Source organism: Ictidomys tridecemlineatus, chromosome 5 (assembly GCF_052094955.1).
Source record: "Ictidomys tridecemlineatus isolate mIctTri1 chromosome 5, mIctTri1.hap1, whole genome shotgun sequence".
NCBI lineage: Eukaryota > Metazoa > Chordata > Mammalia > Rodentia > Sciuridae > Ictidomys > Ictidomys tridecemlineatus.
Window position 1 is genome coordinate 1,555,446 of NC_135481.1, and position 26,909 is coordinate 1,582,354.

At 39.8% G+C, this 26,909-nt stretch overlaps 1 protein-coding gene and 1 pseudogene across 6 annotated transcripts in view; one reads left to right on the forward strand and one right to left on the reverse strand.

Moving 5' to 3' along the window:
- LOC110597028 (uncharacterized) overlaps positions 1-26,909 on the forward strand; it is a 251,601-nt gene that overhangs the window by 167,128 nt on the left and 57,564 nt on the right. The window lies entirely within an intron of this gene.
- LOC101977617 (histone deacetylase 3 pseudogene) lies at positions 13,248-16,843 on the reverse strand (annotated as a pseudogene).

The window sequence follows — 26,909 nt, forward strand, 5'->3', positions numbered from 1 at the left end:
ACCGCTGTAGGTGTTATAAGTAGCACCTGGTATGGTCCTTTCCAGCAGGGTTCTAGGGATGACACCTGATGTCGTCTTACATAGATGAAGTTTCCCACTTGATATCGGTGTGGAGTCCCTTCATCCCCAGGTTGGTAGGCAGTGGTCAGCTGTTTCCACGGGTATCACTGAGTTTTTTTAAAAGCTTTAAGTCTGTCAAGCAAGAGGGTGTGAAAGGAATTGTTAGGTCTTAGAGTTGGGGTCAGGTCCCTTATTGGAGGAGGGGCATCATAGAGAATTTCATAGGGGGTTAGGTTACACAAAGAAACAGAGGGAGTATTTCTTGCATGAAACAATGCATAAGGCAGGAGCATAGTCCAATCTTTTATGCCGGTCTTTAAGCTTAATTTTGTCAAGGTCTCTTTAATGGTTCTATTTATTTTTTTTATCTGTCCTGAGCTCTGGGGTCTATAAGCGCAATGTAACTTCCAATTAATCCCCATGGTCCTGGCTAACCCCTGACTTACCTGGGCCACGAACGCTGGTCCATTATCAGACCCTATTACCTTGGGCAGGCCGTATCCTGGAAAAATATCTTTCAGGATCTTTTTGACCACCATTTGTGCCGTTTCTTTTTTTGTGGGGAAGGCTTCAGTCTATCCTGAAAATGTATCTACAAAGATTAGGAGATATTTAAGTCCATACCTTGCTGGCTTAATTTCAGTAAAGTCCACTTCCCAAAATTGTCCTGGTCTGGTCCCTCGAAGGCGTCTTCCTACAGGAAGCTTGGAGGGGTATGCATTAACCAATTGATAGGCCCGACAGGCTTTTGTTACTTGTTTAGCTATTTTCTTTCGCTGTGAGCCAGTTAGTGGAAAACTCTGTTCTTGATCTTTTAGGAATGCCTGCAGTTTCTTTGAACCAAGGTGAGTGAGTTGGTGTACATTTTTAACGTAGTGTAGGGCTTTCTGAAATTGCAAGTTGGGTTCAGTGTTGTCAAGGAGTTCAGTGTCAGTGTCCTCAGATGTTAAGTTGTCGGGGTGCTCTGATGTAGTTAAATCTCCTGACTTATGTTCCCCCATATGGAAAGTGTTAACATGGTTACTCTGTTTAGGGCTGTCAATTTAGCCTCTTTATTTGTCCTCTTGTTAGATGGGGGTGGTATCTGCACAACAGTTTGTTTTCTGGGCTCAGTAAGCCATCGTTTACCGCCCCTAAGGGAATAGCCCAGGAAGATTACTTCTTGCTGGCATATTTGGGCTTTTTTGACAGAAGCTCTATACCCGAGTTGAGCAAGCTCGGATAGTAGTGCTTGGGTCCCAGACTCACAGTTTTCCTTGGAGTCTGCTGCCAGTAGCAGGTCATCCACATATTGGAGTAGGGTGACTTCAGGGTGCATGGTTCTGAAGTTATTGAGATCTCTGTGGAGAGCTTCATCAAAAAGAGTGGGGGAGTTTTTGAACCCTTGTGGGAGTCTAGTCCAAGTTAGTTGACCGGACGTTCCGGTTTCTGGGTCTACCCACTCAAAAGCAAACAGCAATTGACTATCTTTATGTAGAGGTAAGCAAAAGAAAGCATCTTTTAAGTCCAGAACAGTATACCATTTTCGCTCAGGGTTCAGGGTGCTAAGCAGATTGTACGGATTAGGTACTGTGGGGTGAATGTCCTGCACTCTGTTGTTGATCTCTCTTAGGTCTTGAATAGGGCGATAGTCCCTAGTTCCTGGCTTTTTTACTGGTAGCAGGGGAGTATTCCAGGCCGATTGGCAAGGCCTTAGGACCCCCAAGGCCAGATATTTTTGAATATGGGGCCTTATCCCATCTTTAGCTTCTTTGCTCAGAGGATATTGTTTAATATTAATTGGGGAGGCTGAGGTTTTTAACTCCACCATTATTGGAGGTTGTTTTACAGCTAGGCCTAACCCAGCAGTTTCTGCCCAGGCATCTGGGTAATCTGTTATCCATTTCTGGGATAGCTTGCCTGTTTGATCAGTCTTGGGGGGTGTGAAGAGTTGATGTTCATCTTTTACTGACATAGTTAAGGCCATGACTATAGGAGTTTTTACTGAAGGATTTAGAAATTTCATTTGGGGGCCTTCAGGGTTAAAAGTTATTCTGGCCTGGAGTTTGGTGAGCAGATCTCTGTCCATCAATGGGGCTAGGCATTCTGGGATCACTAGGAAGGAGGAAGGAGTGATGGATTTTTTTTTTTCCCCAGGTCCATGGTCCTCTTAGTTGTCCAAGCCCAATATTTACTGTTATTAGCCCCTTGAATTTGAGACATTTTAGTTGATAGAGGGCCCAAGGGGGCCTTAAGGGCTGAGCATATTGCCCCTGTATCCACTTCAAAGTTTACTGGGGTTCCCTCCACTTCAAAAGTTACTTTGAGCTCGGGGAGGGGATCCGAGCCCCGACTTTCCTAATCATCCTCCAGAGTTAGAATGGCTGACTGGCGTGGCTGTTTCTTTCTAGGGCAGTCTTTGGCCCAGTGTCCTTTTTTTTTACAGTAGGCACATTGATTTGAGGCCAGATGTGGCTTCTGGCATGGACCCAGGTATCTCTTTCTGTCTCCCTGTCTTTTAACTTCTGGCCTATTTGTTGTTGTGACCAGGACCTTAGTCAATGCCTCAGTCTGTCTTTTGCTTCTTTCATCTTCTTTTTGCTCCCTTTCTTTCTCTTTTTGCTCCCTTATAGTATACCTTCTCGGCTTTTCTGTCTAAATCTCTCAAAGTCATATCTTGTAATCCATCTAAGTGTTGTAACTTTTTTTAATATCCAGGGCAGCTTGCCTAATAAAGGCCATCATGACAGATGCCTTTTGATCCTCTGCCTGAGGATCAAAAGGAGTATATCTCCTATGTGCCTCCATAATTCTCTCCAGAAACATAGAGGGTGATTCATTAGGCCCCTGAATAATCTCTCTTACTTTGGTCAAATTAGTTGGCCATCTAGCGGCTGCTTGGAGACCCGCTATTAGAGCCCGACAATAAGTGGACAGATGCTCCCTACCTTCAAAGGTGTTGGGGTCCCAGTTGGGTCGGTTCAAGGAGAAGTCAGGTTCGATTATGTTGGGAAGTTGTGTCGGTCGCCCATCTGGTCCGAGGATATTTTTTCTTGCTTCCAGGAGGATTCTCTCTCGTTCCTCTGTCATGAAGAGAATGCCTAAGAGTTGTTGGCAGTCATCCCAAGTAGGCTGATGTGAAAACATCAATGACTCAATCAGACCTGTGAGCCGGGTGGGGTCCTCGGAAAAAGGGGGATTGTTATTTTTCCAATTATATAGATCTGAAGAGGAGAAAGGCCAATACTGGTAGGCTTGCATTTCTCCACCATGGTCATCCTCTATCATTGGCCCATAAGGACAGAGGGGAAGTATCACGGGGGCTTCAGGGTTTTTAATCATTCGCTGCTGGCGAGTTCCTTTAGCTGGGCTAGCTTCCTCCAGGGGAGGAGGGGCTATGTGTGCCGTGGGGGGTCATCTGTAGGGCACTGAGCTGGCTTAACTTCCTGTGGTGGAGAAGCTGAGCCAGCAGCAGGGGAATCTCTTAGAGGGTGTTGGGGGTTGGGGAATGAAGGCAGGGGATAAGGAAAGGGAGGAGAGTCCAGCAGAGTCAAATCTTGAGACTCAGGGAGAACAAAGGGTGGAGGAGGAGGTTTGAGAGATAGAATCGTAGGGGGAGGGGTAGGAGCAGGAACAGGGACAAGAAAAGCCTTCACCCAGGGAGGAGGAGATTCACAAAGGTCCTGCCAAGTTAAGATATACGGCTGTTGATCTGGATGGCTATGTGGTCCCGGCTGAAAGACAAAGACAATATCTCTTGACTTTTCAAATTAGTGGGGAGTAGAAAGATCCTTCTGGAGGCCATCTAACTCCAAAGGCGGGCCATTCTGAGGCACAGAGAGTCTGCCAGGTCCGGTGTTTTACTGAAAAAGAAAGATTCTGAGCCCTTAAGCGGACTTCAGTCCAGTGAATGACTCTGTCTCATAATGAAAGTTACTTGAATAAAGACAGGGACAATACAAATGTGACATCAACACGGACACACAATGAACACACAATGAACAGTAAACGTGTAACACAAATCCAGAGGCAAAGATTAAAACAGACAGTGAATTCAACCTGAGAGAAAGAATAGTTGCCGGCAAAACCAGACGGGTTGGCAGCAGAATACAGATGAGGGCACCTCCGTCCCTCCCAGATGGGGGCACCTCCGTCCCCCCCAGAGTCTCCCAAAGCGTCCCTTGAGGAGACGTGGTCTGTGGCTTCAGGGACACGTTTATCCACCACCGCCAGGGAGAACTTATGCTCTCCGCTGACAACCACATTCTGCCAACCCAAAACCAGAAAACCAGAAGACAGATGAGGGCACCTCCGTCCCTCCCAGATGGGGGCACTTCCGTCCCCCCCAGAAGCTCTGAGAGCTTTCGCTCTTCTCTGAGCCCCAAACCAGAAGCCAGACACCAGAAGCCAGACAATCGCAAAGGAAAAACAAGGAGGAGAAGAAGAAGGAGATAAGGCGCCATATTTACCCCCCTAAAGGAGTCTTGTTGAGGTCTCCCTTCCGGCGATGCGCAGTTCCCGGCCAACGCACCAAATGTAAAGGTCCAGCGAAACGTCGGAGTAAGAGACCACAAGAGACTATCTTATGCAAAAGCAGAAGGGTGGGTTTATTTGGAGACCAGCATGCTGGGGCTCCCTCTATAACAAAGAGAGAGAGAGCCCTGAGAACCGCTTGAGCAGAGCTTATATACTTTTCTTGGAGAGGGCAGGGAGGGAAGTTCATTGATGGGTCAGGGTGAGTGGGCAGTTTGCCTGTAACCGAGTGAGGGAGTGCATCCTGCAGTTTGGCAGTTGGGGACAGCACATCCTGGGAACAAGATTAGCAAAGAGTTCACAGTTGGGGACAACACATCCTGGGAACAAGATTTCAACAGTGTTTTGTTAAGCATATAGAAAAACAGAGTGACAAGTACCTATTTTATTAACCTTTCAATATAAAGTATATTTATGCCAATTTACGCCATTATACATGTACTTTTTTCGCATTACATTTCTTAATACAATATATACCTCAGTTTTTCATATCTCAGTTTATATGTAACTTATGTTGACACCCAATTCAAGTCTTCATACATGTACTTTGTATTATGATGACCATTACATTCCACTATTCTTGCTAATCCCCTTCCTACTCCCTTTCCCTCCCTCCCCTCTTCCCTGTGTAGAAGTAACCTAATCCTCCCTTGCTGTCCCTCCCTACTCCCTTATATCAGAGAAAACATTCACATTTATTTTTTAGGGATTGGCTGACTTCACTTAGCATTATCTTCTCCAACACCATCCTTTTACCTGCAAATGCCATGATTTTGTTCTTTTTCAATGCTGAGTAATATTCCATTGTGTATAAATGCTAGCTGCACTCCCATGCCAGAACCTCCAAATAAGCTCTCAAGCTCTATTATTTATGCTAAATTTTCGGGCTTTTGACCCCCCTTTCAATCCTTATCAGTTACCACCAGATTTCTCCTTGACATCATTTACCCTGGGGACAGAAACATCTGGTCTGGTGGTTTCCACCCTGATATTCTTCTCTTTCCCTCTTATCAGGCAAGAACAGCCTACCAGAAGCTTCATTGATATCAGGGTGAGAGGAAGTAACTTGTCTGAGGTCATATAGGAGGGCTCTGTTAGGTGTGTCTAAAGAGACTGGAGGTTTTTTTTGTTTTTGTTTTTGTTTTTTTAATGGAGTTGCTTAGGCTCAGGTCTAAGGCCATCCTCACAGTCCCCAATTTCCACCTTTTCTATCCATACCCTTCATGCTTTCTGTGTCTCAATCATTTCACCTCTGAATGTTCTTGTGTTGCCTCTCACATGAACTTTTGGGGACCACGTAATATCTCAACTAAAATAAGCATCATTAATAGATAACTGCAAACGAGAGCTAGCATTACAGTATATAGCAGGTGTCAGTTATGCCCTCAGCAGAATTAAGAACCCCAACATTATGAGTGGTGGAGGTAGGAATTATATAAATTAAACAATTCTAAAATACAGTAAAAGTGTAAAGGATGGCAGAAAAGCTTTATAAACTCTACAAGCCAAAACAACCATTTACCTGTCAGAGATTTTATTAGGACTGTAGCAGCCATTGCAGAAGAGAAGGGGAGAGAGAGAGAGAGAGAGAGGGAAAGGGAGAGAAGAGAGGGGGAGAGAGGGGAGTGGGGGAAGAGAGAGAGAGGAGTGGGGGGAGAGAGAGGGAAGAGTAAGAGAGAGAAAGAAAGCGGGAGAGTTAAGAGAAGGAACTTGAGCAGGGTATTGATATTTATGGGCTTAACACAGGATAAGGAGGAACAGGGTGAGTGAGCTGTTACTTCTTCATAGGCTGAGAGTTCGCGCCACTTCAGGGATTGGAGGTCATTCAAAGTTCATGCCATTCATAAGGATTAGAGGTGATGGTTTGTGCGCCATTCAGTGCATCATGGACATGAGCTCCCAGAAGAGAAGCACTCCGGGCGTCATCTTTACCAACATTCCTCCCTTTTTTGTTTTGGTTTGGGGGCATCACACTCGATCTGGCTACTTCCTGCTGAGTAGGGGTGTCGTTTAGAGGGAGGGAGGGAGGGCATTGGTTGGAGAAGAAGGGCCAGGAGGCCCCATATCCATGCACTAAAGGCATGGATTTACTCCAGGGAGAAGTCCATGAATGTGCCCTGCAATTATGAAAAGAAACAACATTAATTTTTGGCATGTTGTCCAGTCTGTAAGGCTGGTAGAAAAAAAGCCTTATGTCCAGGAGAAGGCAGATTAGAACATAAAGCTGAAAACCAAAGGCTTATTTCTTTGGCATGGTAGGGTAGAGATGACCCTTCGGTGCAGTTGTCATTGCTAATCCCCTTCCTACTCCCTTTCCCTCCCTCTTCACCTTTCAGCACTTGGTGGAGGTTTCTTGGAATGACTGGATGTTCATGTTGTCTGGCTCATTGGCCAGTAACTGGTAATCCCTGAAGAGGAGCTGATTGAAAGTTTGGTTAGAGATTTTGTTAATTTGTTTTTGAAGGAATTTTAAAATGCAAGGAAGGAAGGCACAGAATAAAAAGACCAACTAGAGGTCCCAGTATCGGGAGAATCCAGCGGCTGATGGGGTTTGTGAAGAGGTCCCAATAGGATTGTTGTGCCAATTGTTGATTTCTAAAAGGGGTGTGGGCGTACTGTGTTGCTGTGGGTTCCTAGATCCTATCAGGAGGTCCATTCTTATGTATGTTCTTCTCCGGAATGGGATGAAGGGTGGTTCGTGACTGAAAAACAGAGGTTATCTAGAGATATCTCACAGGTAAATCTGGGCAATTGTGGGGGTCCTGCAAGGTTGGGGGCTGTGGTGGGATTTTCCTCTGGAGGGTTTGCCGCTGGTTTTAACCTAGAAATATGAATCCAGGGGGTTAGTTTCTTTCCTTCCTGTTGGAGTTTTGCAGCATTGGGTGTACACAGGACTACCTGTAACGGCTGTTCCCATTTTGGGATTTGGGGGGATTGTTTCCCTGAGGAAAAAAAGTAGACCCATTCTTCTGGTTTGTTTGGAAAGGAGGCAGCTGAGTTCTCTGGATCCAGAAGCAATAAATCTTGTTGCTTCCATAGCTCAGAGCATATAAGGAAGAGAAGGGGAAGAGCATATTGGTCGGGGAGGGGCCAAGGCTCTGGTGAGATTGGGGTGGGGGAGAAGGGGACCACCATACATTATCTCAAAGGGGAAGGTAAGGAATGGCTTTTTTGATAAAGCTCTCATGCGTAGTAGGGCAAGAGAAAGGAGTTTAACCCAATCTAAATGGGACTCTAAAGATAGTTTCGTTATGATGTCTTTCATTGTCCGATTGGCTTGCTCAAACTTACCTGAGGCTTGGGGGCGATAGGGACAATGAAGGTGCCATGGGATGGACATTATCTTTACCACATTCTGGGTTACTTGAGAGACAAACTCAGGCCCGTTGTCAGATTGGATTGAAGCGGGCATCCCAAACCGAGGGATTACTTCGGTTAGGAGGATGTTGGCCACTGTGGTAGCCCGCTTATTTGAGGTGGGGAAGGCCTCTACCCAACCCGAGAATGTGTCTATTAAAACTAGTATGTATTTGAAGTTTTTTACTCAGAGCATGTTGGTAAAGTCGATTTGCCAATCTGCCCCGGGAATATGGACCCTAGCCTGATGAGAAGGGAAGGTTCTGGGTTTTAAAGATGTATTGGAATGCACTCTTTTGCATATCTGGCATGAGGCTGTGATTTGCTGTATCACTTCTTTATCCTGGGGAGTCAGAGTAAAGAAAGAGTGGAGAAAGGCTTTGAGAGTCTGTGGACTGGTGTGGAAAATGGAGTGGAGGCAAGTAAAGAGGGCATGTTTAGGTGGGTCTCCGTTATTGGGTAATGATGGAGAGCACATGGCAAAGAGAGATCCAGTGGGTTCTGAAAGGGCGGCTGACCTGGCTGCCTGATCTACTTTTGAATTCTCCTGTGTGACGGGGGAGGAGTCATTTTGGTGTGATCTGCAATGGACAACTCCAAGTTTTTTAGGAAGCTGGGAGGCTTGTAGTAGCTGGGTGATGTATGTGGAATTGGTTATAGAGCTGCCCTTTGAGTTCAAGAGACCTCTCTCCTTCCAAATTGCTGCATGAGATAAAAGAATGTGGAAAACATATTTGAAATCATATAAACTGTAAGATTTTCCCCTGCTGCCAATTCACAGGCTCGCATTACAGCTACCAGCTCAGCCTGTTGGTTGGTGGTATTTGCAGGCAGGGGATTGGCTTCTATTACTCATGATAGGGACACTATGGCATATCCAGCTTTTCTGATCCCCTCAATGTATAAAGGAGCTGCCATCAGTGAACCAGGTATAATCAGTTTGGTCTAGAGGTCCCTCAGTAATATTAATTGGGCATGGGAGGAAGTTTTCTAGAATTTCCCTGCATTTATATATTGGGGACTGTGTTTGACTTTGAGCTTGAATGGGTAACAGAGTTGCCAGGTTGAGAGGGGCGCAGGTTTGGAAAGACACAGAGGAGTCGTAGAGGAAAGAGACCAAGAGAGAGAGAATTCGACAGGGAGGAAGGGTTTGCAGTCCTTTGTATGTTAGCAAGTCCTTGAGGTGATGAGGGGAAGTAACAGTGATTTGGGCTCCAAAGGTAAGCTCTTGTGATTCCTTTAATAAAACATAGGAGGCCGCTACAAGGAGCCTATCCCCGGACAGTTAGATCTAACTGTTTCAAAAGGTATGCCACTGGAGCAAAGGTGGGCACATACATTTTTCCCAGCACCTCCAAGCATTGCCCTTTGTTTTCATGAACATAAAGAGTAAAAGGGCTATTAACATCTGGCAGGTGTAGAGCCGGTGCTTGTAAGAGAGCCTTCTGAAGGGTTCTGAAATGTGGTGCTGTTGAAAGTAACAAGGGCTCATGCTTGTTCCCCTTTGCTAGATCATGTAATGGTCTGGCAAGTAATGAGTAATTTGGTACCCATGCCCTAAAATAGCCTGCCAGACCCAGGAACGAGAGAATCTCCTCTTTAGTTTTTGGTACTGGAAGGCTTTCAATAAGGCCTTTTCTATTGGTTGTGATAGCTTTCTTTCCTGGGGAAATGTGGAACCCTAAGTAAACAACCTCAGAGAGAGAGCTGCACCTTTTGCGGAGAAATCCTATTTCCTCGGTGAGCAAGAAAATTCAGAAGGGTGGCTGTGTCCGACTTTGAGGTTTCTAATGAGGGACTACAGAGGAGGAGGTCATCAACATATTGTAGGAGGGTTGAGTCGGGGCATAGAGGGAAAAAATCCTCAAGATCTCCAGTGAGGACTTGTCCAAAAATATGTGGACTGTCTAGAAACCCCTGGGGGAGGATAGTCTAGGTTAACTGTCGGGAGTGTCTAGTTTCTGGATCAGTCCAGGTTAAGGCAAATATGTCTTGGGAAGAGACAGATAGTAGAATCAAAAAGAAGGCATATTTAAGATCAATAACTGAAAAACAGGTGGAGTTCACAGGAATGGAGGAAAGGATAGTATTAGAGTTTGGGACCAGGGGATGTATGGGCCTGGTTGAAGAAGTTATTAACCTTAAGTCCTGCACCAAATGGTATGTCACATTAGGCTTTTTTACTGCTAAAATTGGGGTATTGAATGGAGAATGTGTGGGACGGAGGAACCCTTTTCTTAGTAAGCTCTGAATGATTGGCTTTAGGCCCTTAAGACTGGCAGTTGGTAGTGGGTATTGAGCCTGGTTTGGGAAGTGGTTAGGGTCTTTAAGATGCACTTCCACGGGAGAGCAATTTGCAAAGGATGGGGTTTCAGTGTCCCATACAATTGGATCTACCATTTTACAGGGGAGGGGGAAAATGTGTGTTCTGATGGTCACTGGAGTCTCCACACCAGACACAAGGGAGTAAAGCCATGACGAAGATATAAGTACGGGAGGACAATAAGGGTAAGGTTATGGAGGCCTTCAAGATGGGTAATATATCCCTTCCCAGCAAGGGCACCGGACACTGAGGCATAACCAAAAAATGGTGTGAAAAGGAGAACTCAAATAAGGAGCATGTGAGGGGAGGAGTTCTGTGCTGGATGATGGTTTGACCTCCTACCCCGACAATAGGAGGTTCAGAGGGATAGGTAGTTCCCCAAAACTCTCTCAGAACCGAGAATGTGGCCCCAGTGTCTACCAAAAAGTTTATGGGACGCCCATCCACTCGGATAACCACCCTGGGTTCCTGCTTGGTGATTGAATAGGTTGGGACAGAAAACCCAGGGCCCGGATGTCGGGGTAGCTTTGTGAGAAAAAATAGGTCATAAGAAGTTTCCTCCCATCTGGGGATTCAACAAGCCAAAATAACCATTTACCTGTCCGAGTTTTATTAGCAGGACTATAGCAGCCGTCGCAGAAGAGAAGTGGGGAGAGAGAGAGAGAGGGGAGAGGGGGAAGAGAGAGAGGGGGAAGAGAGAGAGGGGAGAAGGGGAAGAGAGAGAGAGGAGAGGGAAGAAAGAGAGAGGAGGGGGAAGAGAGAGAGGAGGTGGGAAATAGAGAGGAGGGGGGGAGAGAGAGAGGGAAGAGTAAGAGAGAGAAGGAAAGCGGGAGAGTAAGGGAGAGTAAGAGTAAGAGAAGGAACATGAACAGGGTATTGATATTTATGGGCTTAACACAGGATGAGGAGGAGCAAGGCGAGTGAGCTGTTACTTCTTCATTGGCCAAGTGTTCGAGCCACTTCAGGGATTAGAGGTGCATCATTCAAAGTTCATGTCATTCACAGGGATTGGAGGTGATGGTTTGTGCGCCATTCAGTGCATCATGGACCTGAGCTCCCAGAAGAGAAGCACGCCGGGCGCCATCTTTACCAACAAAAAGTACATTTCATTAAGAGAAAAAAAGTGGAGTAGGAAGGCAAAAGAAAGTTTAGAATATTGAAAAAGTGGACAAAGTGAAAGCAGGAGAGAGGTAGAAACTGACAGCTATAAAGAAGGGAGAGTAAAAAATAACTCAAAGAAATAGAGGGAGAGAACAAGAAAATTTGGCTACCAGAGGTTAAAACAAGGAAAGAGGAAGTAATAACAGAAAAAGAAATAAACAAAACAGGAGCAGCAACAAGTCAAAAACAAAGTCAAACCAAAACAAACAACAACAACAAAAACCCCATTACCCTCTAAAGTCAAAACAAGGTGAAGCTTTCTCTTTAGAGAAAGGACTGGGGATTGTTAATCCCATCCTCAATGAGTTGCTGACTATGCTGCCAGTGTCCTGGTGAGTCTCCCTGAATGACTCCACTCCAAACTTGTAACCAGCATCTGAGTTAATTAAAGTGAACTTTCTCTGGTGTTTGTTAGTACCCTTACAAGGTGTGAGCAGTAACTTAGGACTAGTGAGAGTTTTTTTAATATATTTTAATGTGTTTTTTATATTTTTAATGTGTTTTTGTTTGCAAGTTGTTAATATTTTATTAGGAATTTTTGCATCTATACTCCTCAATGATAGTGGCCTCAGGTTTTCTTTCCTTGATGTGTTTTTGGTTTTATATCAGGGTGAGACTGGCTTCATAGAATGAATTTGGCAGTGTTCCCTCCTTTTCTATGTCATGAAATAATTTGAGGAGATACATGTTAGGTCTTCTTTAAAGGTCAGATGGAACTTGGATAAGAATTTGTCCAATTCTCAGCTTTTCATTGTTGGAATGGTTATGATAGCTGCTTAAATTTAATTACTTGATGTTGATCTGTTTAAGTTTTCTATAATGTCATGGTTTCATTTGGGTAGGTCATATGAGTGCTTAAATTTAATTTCTTGATGTTAATCTGTTTAAGTTTACTATAATGTCATGGTTTCATTTGGGTAGATCATATGTGAATTGGAAATTGTCAGTATCATCAAGATTTTCTAATGTTTTGTAATACAAGTTTTCAAAATAATTTCTAAAGTTTCTGCTTTTGTGTAATGTCTGAGGGTTTTTTATCTCTTAATTTTATTAATTTGACACTTATATCTCTCTTTTGGTTTGTTTGGCTAAGGGTTTGTCCATATTATTATTCTTTGAAAAAAAAACAACTCTATTTCATTGATTCTTTTTATTGTTATTTTATTTTCAGTTTCATTTATTTCATTTCTGACTTTAATAATTTTCTGTCTTCTTCTGATTTGGGTTTAATTTTTTTTTTCTTTTTCTAGGCATTTAAGTTGTAATGTTAGGTTATTTATTTGGTTTCTTTTTTCTTTCTTTCTTTCTTTCTTTTCTTTTCTTTTCTTTTCTTTTCCATTTTTTTTGTACTGAGGATTAAATCCAGAAGTGCTCAACCACTGAGCCACATCCCCAAACCTTTTTTATATTTTATTTAGAGACAGGATCTTCCTCACTTACTGAGGCTGGCTTTGAATTCCCAATCCTCCAGCCTCAACCTCTCAAATTGCTGGGATTACTGGCTCTTTCTATGTTTTCAACGTATGTATGATGTCAGTGTTTTAAACTTTTCCCTTAACACTGCCTTCATAATATCCTAGAAGTTTTGATATATTATATCACTGTTCTCATTTGTTTCTAAGAATTGCTTATTTCTCCCCTCACTAATTCTTCTGTTCATTTATCATTAAAAAGTATATTTAATCTACAGGTTTTTGAGGGTTTTTTTAATCTTATCATAGATTTCTAATTTCATTCCATTATGATCTGTTAGAATGCAAAGAATTATCTCTATTTTTTGTATTTGCTAAGGTTTACTTTCTGAACTAAAATTTAAAAATCTTCCATGTGCTACTGGTAAGAAAATAAATTCAGTCATTGAAGAGTGGTCTATTCTATTTGATGTCTATTAGGTCCATTTAATTAAGTGCATTTTTCAGTTCAAAAAGAATATTTGCTTAGTTTATGTCGGGATGATCTGTCTAGTGATGAGAGGAGTATGTTGAAATCACACAGTATTATTGTATCATGGTCTATCTGATGTTTAACATTGAGAAGGTTTTGTTGTCTGTATATAGATGCACCATTATTAGGGGCAAAAATATTTACAATAATTTTTTGTTGTTGTTGTTGGATGATTTCCTTAACCAGTATGAAGTGACCTTCTTTGTCTCTTCTGATTACTTTTGGCTTGAAGTCCACTTTGATATAAGAATAGCCAACACAACTTACTTTTGATTACTATTTGCATGGCATGTCTTTTTTTTAAAACAAAAATTAATAACTTAGTTTATTTTATAAAAATAGTGGTAAAATGGACATAAAACCAAAAGTTAGACCAGGACATGTTCACAACCTCCCCCTACACAAAACCATACTTCCCATTGTCTAGAGTTAAGATGTTAGGGAATCAGAGCCCCCACCACCAAAACCATCACTCTTTGCCTGTTCTGGAAGTAAGGCCTGCAGTAGAACCAGAGAAGGATGTTAGAGACAACCTCAGTCCTGACTGCATCTTCATCCCTAAGACTCTGGGTTGGAGGGAAGCAGGGAAGGAATAAGGGGCTAGAAGGGTTGGGGACTGGCTGCTAGGATCCACTGTCCAGAATTTTCCAAAGCCAGCTATATGTATCCCCATCTCATCCCTAATAGGTACCATCATCAGGATGTTGGAGAGAAAGGAAAATGGGATAGATGGTACTAGAACCACATGTGATCTCCAAACCCTTCTTCAGAGTTATTAAAAGCCCCGGGGTCACCAGTCCAGACTAGGGGAGCATACTTTTTCCCTCCCACTCAACAAGGCGTGAAAAAGAATTCCTTGAGACATAGCAACCCAAGACACTCTTAAATTTCCACTTTGCTTTCCTTGTCATTGCCATGGTCTCCATCACAGAATTCACTCAGTGCCTCTGGCCTTCTGTAGTTCTCCTTCGGACCCCTCTCCTCTGCATCAGCCTTATCAATCCTGTCATATGTCAGGAGTTCAACAGGCACATCATGAATTTGGTCATTAGGTGCATGGTTCAGCATCTTCAGGTTTTCAAAGACTGTCTGGCAGATCTGGTCCAGATACTGGCATGAGTTCTGATTCTCACTGTGGGTGCTGACATCTGGATAGAGTGTGAAGTCAGGGGAAAATTACTCAAAGTATTCTCTATAGGGAAGCTCCTCACTAATGACCTCTTCTACCAGCATCGATGTCTCATATGTCCAGCATCAGGCAATGTTTTAGACAGTATAGCCTCCACCACCCAGCACCAGTAGAGGGATATTAAAGCTCTTGATATATTCAACACATTCCCTATGCCCTTGGATACTAAAGTTGAATAAGCCCAATTGATCCCAACCCAGAGTCAGCTTCACACTGTCCACATTGGAACATGATGCAGGTGGCTTGGTAGAAGTCCACCACCTGGTTGATGACCAGTTGGAAAAGGTGCTTGTAACTCTGATCATCAATGCCATCCTATAAGGGCACATTGAGACAGTAGTAGCAGCCACTTTCTGCTCCAATTTATACATGTCACCTGTACCAGGGAAGAAGTAATTTCCATAATTGTGGAAGTACACAGTCATGACCCTACAATCAGTGAGGTAGAAGGCTTCTTAAATGCCATCTTCATGGTGGATGTCAATATCAAGGGTGGTACTTGAGCAGCTCCAGGATACCAATTACAATGTCGTTGACATACCAAAAGCCAGAGGCCTCAAACTTTGTGGCATGGTACAGACCACAAGCCCAGTTAATGGAAATATTGCAGATCTTATTGTTCAACTGGGTTACTCTTTGGAGAGATGTGCCTGTGTAATGGGAACAGAACTCAAAGAGCCCAGGAAACACTAGGCAGTCATCACCCATGTTGAAGGCATTAAGGCTCTTGGTGAAGCCCTGCATATTGGTGGAGCCGACTCTCTGTAGGAAATCAGTGTGGTCCTCAGAGTGGAAGCAGCACACATCATGCTGGGAGGCCTGGTATGGCTTGAAGATGATCATCTTCTTATGGAGACCATAGTGTAGGAACAGGCTATGAGTCAATACCAGGCAATGGGGCTTCATAGGGTGCCCACTTTCGTACTGGAAGTTGCCCATGTCTGGGCTGTGGTTATTGATGGACGTTCATTTTATTTATTTATTTTCATTTGGTGCTGTAGACCGAACTCACTGCCTCAAGCATGCTAGGCAAGCGCTCTACAACTGAGCCACATCCCCAGCCCCTGCATGGCATATCTTTTCTCATCTTTTTACTTTCAATATGCGAAAGTCTTTGTAAGGTGAGTCTCTTGTATGCAGCATATTTTTTGGTCCTCTTTATTAATGCAATGAGTCAATCTATGTCTTTTGATTGAAGAGTTTAGATCATTTACATTCAATGTTATAATAGAGAGGTGAGGGTTTTTTTCCTCATGTTATTTCAAATGTTTAGTTCAGACTTGATTCTTGCTTTGACCAGGATTTTTACTGCTGTGACAATAATACCCAACAAGAACAATTAGAGAAGGAAAAGTTTACTTGGGGACTCATAGTTTGAGATCTCAGTCCATAGATTTTTAGGGAAATACGGCCAGCATCTCATTTGGGGTTTCTTCTGCCCAGAGAAATCCAAGCCACCCTAAATAGTCACCTTAAATCTTACTATCTCAAATAATTAAGTGATTCTAAATCTTAATCTCAAATAGTTAACAAATAATAAAACACAAACACTTGGAAATATGTTTATAAAAGTGAAGCCCCTGATAGATCTAGTCCACATGGGTTCTTGAACTAAACAAAGACAAAAATGGCTCTAGTGGTTTTAAAGGGGTACATCAAAGGCAGGGGTAAGGTTTCAAGGACAGAGTCTTCTTTTTGCTATCTTGCAGTCAACATATTGATTGACATCTTGACAGGTCACACCCATCTCAGGTGCTGTGTGGGTTCTTAGAGCTTGAGGGGGAAGTTCACCTGCATCATCAGGTCAATCCCTGTGGGGAGTGCCCTAGGGAGTTCCCAGTGCCAGACTTATCCCCTCAGGAGGCTACTATGTGCAACATAGTTCACTCTCAGCCCACAGATGGCTCGTGACATCTCTCCTTTCTTAATTATTGTGATATAAAAGTTAGTAGAAAACTTATCATTTCAAACATACCACATAGAATGTTTCAACATGTTTTCAGGGTGGGAGCCAATCACTTTACAAACTCTTCAAACAATTAGAGATGCAGGGCCATGAGATTGGTCTTGCTTTTTTAAGTATCCTGCCTGGGTGCTTTGATGTATCCCCATGAGATTTAAGCCATTATTATTGTTATACCAAACACCCATCAGAGGATCTCTATTTTTTTCCAAATTTTACTGGGAAGCATGAAATTTGGTACAGTAATACAGGCATACTTATATTTAGCATAGCATTTAAACCTCTGTTAGAATTTGAGAGCAGAAAGCTTATTATTGATATCTATAATAATGACTTTTAGAATATTTAGTCCACTTGCAAACTCTCAGTATTTACCTAATTGTATAGGACTTTAGAAATATTTTGAGCCAAATTATTAAGAAAATGAGCTTAAGTAGATTACATTTTTTACAATTTACAGGATATTTATTATGCCTCCAATAATTAATACATAAGAGGACACAGGCCATACCAGGAACCCTCCTTGTGGTTCCTGTTTATAAAGTTAGATATGGGGCCATTTGTAAGATGGAGCAAATGAGGCAACAGTTGAATGCCAAGATCCCTTTTTGGATATCATGTTTTCTAAAAGTTATAATATTACCAATGGAATTTTCAAGGGTCATAGCATCATGACAGAATGGATTATGTCCATAAACAAGATAAATATGGAGACAGATATAAGCCAGAAATAATATATTAAGATATATAAGACCAAAATTATCATCAAATAAATAACTGTTGTAAGTCAGTTTGTCAGGCTTTAATTTGGCCTTCATTACATGGCTGTAAATAGTGCCCAAACAATAAGGAAAAACTTAAACCATATGGATTTTTAAAGAGTCAAAAGGATAGTATATCTAATTTTATCTTTGTATCCTAAAAATGTTTTTATATAACTCAATTATATTTCTAGCTTCTCAGATCCTTTGTTAAATTAAGAATCCAAATTAGACATGGTTGATTACAGATTTCTTTTGAGAAGTAGAAGTAAAACATTCAGTTGCATTGCTTTTACATCCAGTCTTCCTGGCTTTGGACTTTCTATAGGAAGTGGCATCTTGATATAATTGTATTTTATCAGTTTTTTGAAGATCAATCCAAGACTTATCTGTCACCTATAGGGATTTTATATTGCACTGGCAAAGCATTTGAATTCTTCATTCATCTAGCAAATTTTATTGTAGAATGATTAGGGCAGTAAAATATTGGTGAATATTCTGTGGAAATAACTGGCTTATATGGGAAAATTCTATTTCAATAATCATTTTATTTTAACAACAGTCCAGATATATAAATACAGTCTTGAATTCTGAGGACCAGTATGATTGACTGGTCCAGGTTCTTCCCAAATTGTCCTTTCCTAAAAGTTACCTTTAAATAACCCGCATGTTCATTATGGGACCAGTATATATTTAAGTTTCTACAGCAGCCAGTATGCTTAAATCCAGTCACATGAGTAGGTGTAACATAAGTATCTGTAAGACCATCCATCATATGGGTATCATTAATAAATATTGAGATGGATACTCTAATCCATATTGCAGGGTACATTAAAGGTAGACTGGGGAATGAGTCCACAGATGTCTCTCCATAGATTTTACTTACCTGGCAGCTCATGATGCCTGCATGGCTATAAACTTTTTTTTATGGTACTGGGGATTGAACCCAGGGTCTTATGCTAGGCAAGCACTCTACAAACTGAGCTATATACCCAGCCCCCTAATGGCTATAAACTCTGTGGTTGGAGATTTACCTTCCTGTGTCAGGTTTTACAGCCATTTCCACAATGGCAGGTTTACATTCTACACTTTGAAATCTAGTTTAACTTATTGAACCATAATGTTCAGCAGCAGTAAGACTTTTATTATCACAATTTAAAGAAATTTTTGAAACTTTTTGTCAGATTAGCATGTGCATATAGGGTTCTATTTTCCCCCTTATTTATTTTATTAAAATTGAAGAAAAGGTTGAAATAATTCAGAGTATCATTATCCTTAAGCTTTATATCATATCATGGTCTAATACAGTACAAGTATTTTATAAGAAAATATTTATTATCTCTAGTTGGCCAGGAATCTTGGTGAAAGTTACTCATTAGGCATGTCAAGGCCAATATTATTGAGTTGGAAATGGACTATAGTAAACAGAACTTAACTTTATCAAATGTATGATCTGATTTTGACGTTAGCAGAATTATGAAATGGAAAATATAATAAGCTATATATAAAAATTTGTATTTTGAAACTAAAAGAACTTGATGATTATCATTTTTTAAAAACAATTTTTAGTTGTAAATGGACACAATACCTTTATTTTATTTACTTATTTTTATGTGGTGCTGAGAATTGAACCCAGTGTGTCATACGTGTGAAACAAGCACTCTGCCACTGAGCTACAATCCCAGCCCTTGATGATTATTTCTTTTTTTTATTTTATTTTTTTATTGGTTGTTCACAACATTACAAAGCTCTTGACATATCATATTTCATACATTAGATTCAAGTGGGTTATGAACTCCCATTTTTACCCCAAATACAGATTGCAGAATCACATCGGTTACACATCCACATTTTTACATAATGCCCTATTAGTAACTGTTGTATTCTGCTACCTTTCCTATCCCCTACTATCCCCCCTCCCCTCCCCTCCCATCTTCTCTCTCTACCCCATCTACTGTAATTCATTTCTCTCCTTGTTTATTTTCCCATTCCCCTCACAACCTCTTATATGTAATTTTGTATAGCAATGAGGGTCTCCCTTCATTTCCATGCAATTTCCCTTATCTCTCCCTTTCCCTCCCATCTCATGTCTCTGTTTAAAGTTAATCTTTTTTTTTCCTGCTCTTCCTCCCTACTCTGTTCATAGTTGCTCTCATTATATCAAAGAAGACATTTGGTATTTGTTTTTTAGGGATTGGCTAGCTTCACTAAGCATAATCTGCTCTAGTGCCATCCTTTCCCTGCAAATTCTATGATTTTGTCATTTTTTATTGCTGCGTAATATTCCATAGTGTATAAATGCCACATTTTTTTTATCCATTCATCTATTGAAGGGCATCTGGGTTGGTTCCACAGTCTAGCTATTGTGAATTGTGCTGCTATGAACATCGATGTGCCAGTATCCCTGTAGCATGCTCTTTTAAGGTCTTCAGGGAATAGTCCAAGAAGGGCAATAGCAGGGTCAAATGGTGGTTCCATTCCCAGCTTTCCCAGTAATCTCTATACTGCTTTCCAAATTGGCCGCACCAATTTGCAGTCCCACCAGCAATGCACAAGTGTACCCTTTTCTCCACATCCTCGCCAGCACTTGTTGTTGTTTGACTTCATAGTGGCTGCCAATCTTACTGGAGTGAGATGGTATCTTAGGGTGGTTTTGATTTGCATTTCTCTGACTGCTAGAGATGGTGAGCATTTTTTCATGTACTTGTTGATTGATTGTATTTCTTAACTTGTAATTAGGTGAGAGGCAGAGTTTGAACTTAGGAAAGGTGGCCTCTTCAAGAGACATGGAAGATATAAACATATACCTTTTTAGAGTGGGAAATATATATGTTTAATGAGCATTGGAAAGACATTTTGTCTCTTATGATAACAATAACAAAAAATGAAAAAAAATAATGAATAGTTTTCTATTTATCAATCTAAGAGAAATTGTTTTTATTATTAAACCTAATGTTGATATAAGTATGGAGAAATCAGTACCGATTGACAGGTAAAAATAAGTTAGTAGTATTGTTTAGGACAGCGATCTAACAAATTATTTAGGAAAACTTAGAATTTTATATGGTATTGACTCAGTAATCTTCCATCTCAATGGACTTGTGGCAAAATAATCTATATGTATAAACATTGTATGAATATCTTTGATAATTTATTTAAGGTAGTAAGTTCAATTCAAATATGTATAATTTACAATGATTTTACAAATTTTTAAAAATATCAATATGTATTGTAGGACATAACTTTAAGCTCACATGGAGAAATGTTTATCTTGTTTATTGTGTAACAGGGAAGTCCTAATATAAAATATTATATTTTGGGATGAAGTGTTGTCAGAACACTAGGAAGCATAATTTTCTTGTTTGTTTGAGAAGAAGTTATTTCTTTATTAGTGCAAGGTTGATCTAATTTATGTGGCAGTTTTTGGACTTTTAGTGTCTTAACTTTTTTTTTTGAGAGAGAGAGAGAGAATTTTTTACATATTTATTCTTTAGTTATCGGTGGACACAACATCTTTGTTTGTATGTGGTGCTGAGGATCGAAACGGGCCACACGCATGCCAGGAGAGCGCGCTACCACTTGAGCCAAATCCCCATCCCCAAGTGTTTTAACATTTGTAAAATAATATGAATGTATTGTTCCTGCCTATCATGATTGTTACATATAAATTAGCACATACATGTCACAAAAGTCATTTTAGCTGTGCAACAAGGTAGATGCTGCTCTTTGAAATCGTTTTTGGAGTGGTTCCTGTGTGGCCTCAAGTTCCTCATGGGCGATGTCAGAGGGATATATCTTTCAGCAAACATGATTTTATTTTTATATAAAATATGTATATTCCTATGTATAGGAGACAATCTAGTAGGCTATTAGATGTCAATAGCAGTTAACTTGTGGACAGAAGAATTTTATGGCATTTTTCTATTTGTGTCTTAATTCCTTTAATATTTTTGGCTAAAGATATGTAAGGTGTTTTATCTAAAAATTAATTTTACTTTCTCATTTGAATATCAATTTATAAATTTTGGTATGTAATCTTTTGGGTTAACATGAACTAGTTGATCCAATTTAATGTTATATCTAGAATATAAAATGGACAAACTAAGAAAACTTTTAATTCCTTCTCAAGAGAAGGTCTTAAAACATCTTTATATCTTATAATGTTACCCTCTAAACAAGTCAGTGTCCTTCAATTGTTCTTTAAAATTACAACCAAGTAGTGTAGAGAGTAACATACAAGTTTTGAATTATGTATCTTATTGAAAAAAGATCCAGTTAGAGAACCCTAAATGATATAAACAAATTTTTAATAAAATTTGTATCATTATAGTTTAAAATAAACATATAGCTTTATTTTGAAAAACATCAGCTTGATAAAATGTTTTCTTAAATCTTACACTTTAAAGACTTATATATTTAGGAAACAGATATAATTTTTATATAGGAATTAATAATGATTATCATAATTATTGATGTTTTAAAATCAAATTTAATTTTTAAAGAGAAACTTAAAAATTGGAACTTAAGTTGGTATTTGAAAACATTTACTATCTAATCAAAGATATATGAATCTCAATTTATTAAAAATTAGACCTTTTTTAAAATAGTAAAAATTACTAGGCATAAGTAATTATTTTATTGGAATGAGTAGAATAATGTTGCAATAAGTTTTTGTCATCACAATGGATGGATAAAAATTTAGGTTTATATCAGCACAATAATTTCTGTTCTTATAGAAAAAACTGTAATATTTTTAAATTGATTTTTCTATATCTTTATAGCCAACTTAGTCACACATAAATCTGTTTTTCAATTACTTTAATCTCCTATAACACCTGTCTCAATATCATATAAAGATTTAATCTATTTAGGAAAATCTTTATCATTAAAGTCTTGAATACATAAAGAACCTTTTACCCAGAGATGTTTTCTTTCTTTCTTTTAGGACTCTATATAATTTTTGTTTCGTCTCTGTAGAAGCATTTCTTTCTCTCCTTCCAGAATTCTTCCTCTTAGCTATATTTTGGAACAGTTCTTGTAAATTTAAGAATCTAAACAAATCATTATATTTTGATAAGAAATATTTCAATGGAAATGTAGCCAAAGCTTTTTGCACACCTTTGTTCATAGAATCATATCTGTTTGGCATCTTATGAAAACTTAAATAATAGCAGCTAAGATTACTTGATGATTGCATCTCAGTTTATAATTTAATAAGTATCTCTTGAAATAAACATTCATATAATAAATTACATTTATCTTCAATGTCTCTAACTGTAAAAGGCAGAGCATCAGGTAAATGCATGCATAAAAATTATGTGTTTCCTGTTGAGAAAAAATACTTAGAAGCAAATAGACATATATGTTAATTAGCCTATAAATTAAAGATTATTGATTATTTAAGCAACTGGAAAAATATGTATCAAGAATGAGAATATATTCTTATATTCTCACCTAAAGTGAATCTTATTAAATCACGTGATTTTAAAAGTATTTGGATCCATTTTTATTTTTGTTTGAAATGATGAGTGCACACTTTTATCTATGTAAACCTTGACGTATGTAATATAGTTAATACAGAATTTTTGTGCATATATTTATTTAATCTTTGAACACAGAAGAATGAAGATTGTTGGTCATCATGAGAACATTATGATTGAACACTTTAGATTGCTGGCTTTTTTGTTCTCATGATGGTCAAATTCATCCCTAAAATCCATAAAAGTAAAGTCAAAATATAAACAAGTACAAGTAAAACATCTTTGTCAACGTAATAAGTCTTTTGCAACTCCTCCTCAGAGGCATAGCTATAGAAAAAAAGGGAAGTTTCTCGGAGGAGCCTGTAAATAGAACTAAAGATAGACTAATTTAGCATTGGGAAAATTCAAGCATAAAACTTATTGAGGACACAGAAATTCATCTGTTTGGACTCTTGAATGGAGTCGGGCATTCCTCTTGAAGGAGCAAAAGCTGCAAAAGTTAGGTGTCTGGTGCGGCGAAACAAGTTCTGCAAAGCTGGGAGGTGGGCCGGAAACTCCACCTGAGTGACAGTGGGAAAGACCAAATGGAGTCCCACAGAAGTGCGGGAGGCGGGACTTAAGGTTATCGCGTTGTTCCGGCTGCGTGGCTAGAGCCATTTTTTTCTTCACGTGACGTGAGATTTTGCTTCTGGTGTTAGGGTCCCCACTTCTCAAGCAGTCTTGTCCTGAGTGCCCTCCATGCCCCTCTATCTAAAGTAGAATATTAGTATTCCTGGCTGGACCCCACTGTTCCAAGAGCTGCAGCAGCCACGGCTCTGCGCTGCTAACCCCGGCGCAGGAGTCGCCGCCATAGCTACCAAGGCTGAGCAGAATCGTTGGCGCTGCCCCATTTCCCTGTCCCGAAAGCCCGCTTGGTTGTCAGCATTCTGTCTTTTTCTGCGAGCTGCCCCCATTGCTGACACCGGTGCCGGTTCTGGTGTGCTCCTGTTGCCATTCGCCCTTAGTGTCTTTGTGGTCATCTGAGTTTGTCTCTGGGTCCGTGGCCTTTCCGTCCGTACTTCCTAGCTCTGAATCCCTCCGCAGCAGCATTGGTTGGCTTTCTAGGTTGGTTTTACCTGCCTTCTGTGGAACCCCGAAGGGCTGCACCAGGTTAACAGTCCAGCCCGTGGAGAAACCCTGAAGTACCAGACAAGCATTTGACCCTCGATGTTTGGTGCATACAGCTAGTAATTTATGACCCAAAGCCGGGCTTTAGCTAGTAAGGGACCACTCACGGGACAGGATGAATCAATCCGGGATAGGATGAATCAATCCGTTTAAATCACTGAAACACTTGCAGAAAATGCATCGTTTCTTCTCCTCACTTATTTTAATAAGAGTTCTAAGTGGATAGGCCATTTTCTGGAAGAGTTTTGCTTCAACTTTATATCAGGGTATCAAAAACTTTTCCACCTCCGAATTTTCTCTAGATTGCGGTGCACACTCCGAATTTTCTATAGTTCTTTGAGGTGGGTGTGGGTGTGGCTTACCTTAATTTTTATCTTCTGCATCTGGGGGAGATCAGATCATTCAAATGAGTCTCTACTTACTTTTACTTCATCTCTGAGGCAGGTCCACGTTGAGCACCAAATTTGGGGGGGAAGATGGCCAGGGTACACAGCCCAGACAGCTCATGACACATAGACATGGAACTCCATCCCTTGGGGCTCAAGGTGAGGCTGAAAAAAATCTTAGGATGCCCTATGTGAGTGAGTTGCCCCATTGGTGTCTATTCAAAGAAATTTTTACTTTTACAGCCTTGATCCTAAAATGGATATGGTCTTGCCAATTCCTGAGATGAACCTATTAACTATCACAAGTTACTATCACAAGTTACTTCATAAGTTTCTTAGCCCCAGTTTTACTCTCACTATTCAGGTCCAAGTTTTCCAAATATTTCTGTTCTGTTTTCTGCTCGTGATTATCATAGTAAACCTCATAAAAAGCTACCAGGAATACTCATGCCACTCCCCTAAAGACTATGCTCCCTTGAAAATTCCTTGATCAGATTAATAAGTTCATTGCCTTTAAATATAATTTCACAGAAAGTCTCAGGACACAGAAAAATGTGGGCAACTTCCAGCCAGAACAAAACATGCATAACCTCTAGTCTAATTTCCAATAGAGTCTTCCTTTTCCTGTAAAACTTCTTGACTCCAGCTTTCATTCCCCGGTCCTATTGGCATTCTCATCTTTTCATCTCCCATCAGAATTGTCTGGTAAGGTCCACCTACAACATTCTAATGCTTTTCCAGCTTGCCTCAAAAAGCTTCTGAACCACATGTGCAGTTAGTCACAGCCACAACCTTACACCATGGCATGAATTCTGCTTAGCTTTTCTGCTACTGTGACCAAAAGATGTGACAAGCACTATTAGGGGAGAAAAAATTTATTTGAGGGCTTATGCTTTCATAGGTTGTAGTCTATCAAACTCCATTCCTTGGGGTGCAAAGTGAGGCTGAACATCATGGCCAAACTATAGGGCAGAGAAAGGCAGCTTAGGACATCATACCAGAAAGCAGAAGAAGAGAGACACCTCTCACCATGGACAAAATGTATACCCCAAAGGAACATCCCAAGTAACCCACCTCTTCCAGCCACACCCTACCTGCCTACAATACCAACCAGTTAATCTGTATCAAGATATTAATTCATTGTTAGGTGAAGACTCTCATCACCCAATCAATTCAACTCTAAACTTTCTTGCATTGTCTAACACATGAGCTTTTGAGGACACCTCACATCTAAACCAGACCAATTCTTTAAATGTCTATTTCATGCAATTAATCCCTATGCTAGTTGACATATCTCATTGAGTACTTTTGTACTGTAGGTTCCAGGGTTTAGAAATTGGTTGAGATCTGAATTTGTATACCTCTAAATATGACTCTTGAATTATCTGTTGTATTTTTTTTAATTCTACACTTATTTTTTATATTAGCTAGCCATGTTGATTTTAATGTGTTTTAGAGAAGATCTATTTTGATTCTATTTAGTTTTCTGTAAGATTTTTTATTTCCATATCATTCCTAAGATTTGGAATTTTTTCTGATATTTTATTGGAAAGATTGCTCATCCCTCTTTTTTTGTAAGAGATTTTTATTTGTTCTTTTTAGATATATTTGACAGTTAAGTATATTTTGCATATGAACCTATTCAACATATATATGTTGAATATAATTTATTCTAATTATGTCCCTCCCTCTTCTACTTTGCATTTTGAAATCCTCATCTACACCAATGCTTCTTAAATTTGGTCTTTTGATGTTATCCCAGATTCCTTGAATATTCTGGTCATGGTCTCTTAGCATGTTTTTTCTAATGATGAGCTTTATATTGTTTGTCTTTGATGCCTAAAAAAAATCTATCTTCAAAGTGATCTAATCTATTGGTGATGCTTTCATTAAATATTTAATTTAGTTTAGACTTTCATTGCCAGAATTTCTGTTTGGTTTCTCTTCAGGATTTCTCTTTATTGAAGTGATCTTTCTCTTCCTATGTTTTATCTCTAATTTCACTCTTTATATAATTTAGCTTGTTGAACATTTTAACTATGAACCTTCTAAATTCTTTCTCTGACATTTCCTCCACTGAGATATCAATTTAATCATTTGTGAAGTGTTATGGGCAGTTTGGTAATTTATTCGCTAACTTTTCCATATTGCTTGTATGTCTACACATCTGTTAGGATGACTATTGCTTCTTCTTTTAAGCAATGGACTATTTTCTACACTTCTTTCTCTTAGGATCCTTGGAATGGGTGAATATCTAAGTACTAATATTTTAACTCAATATATGGGTTTTGCTGGTTGTATTCAGCACCACTTTGAAAGAATCCACAAAACCCTATTTACTACAATCCTTTCAGAGCTAATTCACATGCTAGTAAATCCTATGAATATCAAAAAACTTATTGATATTGTTCTCAACCATTCCTCTAACCCAGATATAATCTTGTAGTAAAGTTCTAGAATGGTTAAAAATGTTGTTAGTATATATAGAAAAAATGTTATAACATTTTATGGGGATTGAAAAGATGAAGAGAGAAAGATTAGGCAAAGGAGAGAGAAAAATATAATAAAATAATAAATTAATACATACCAAGGTAAAAAGAGAAAAA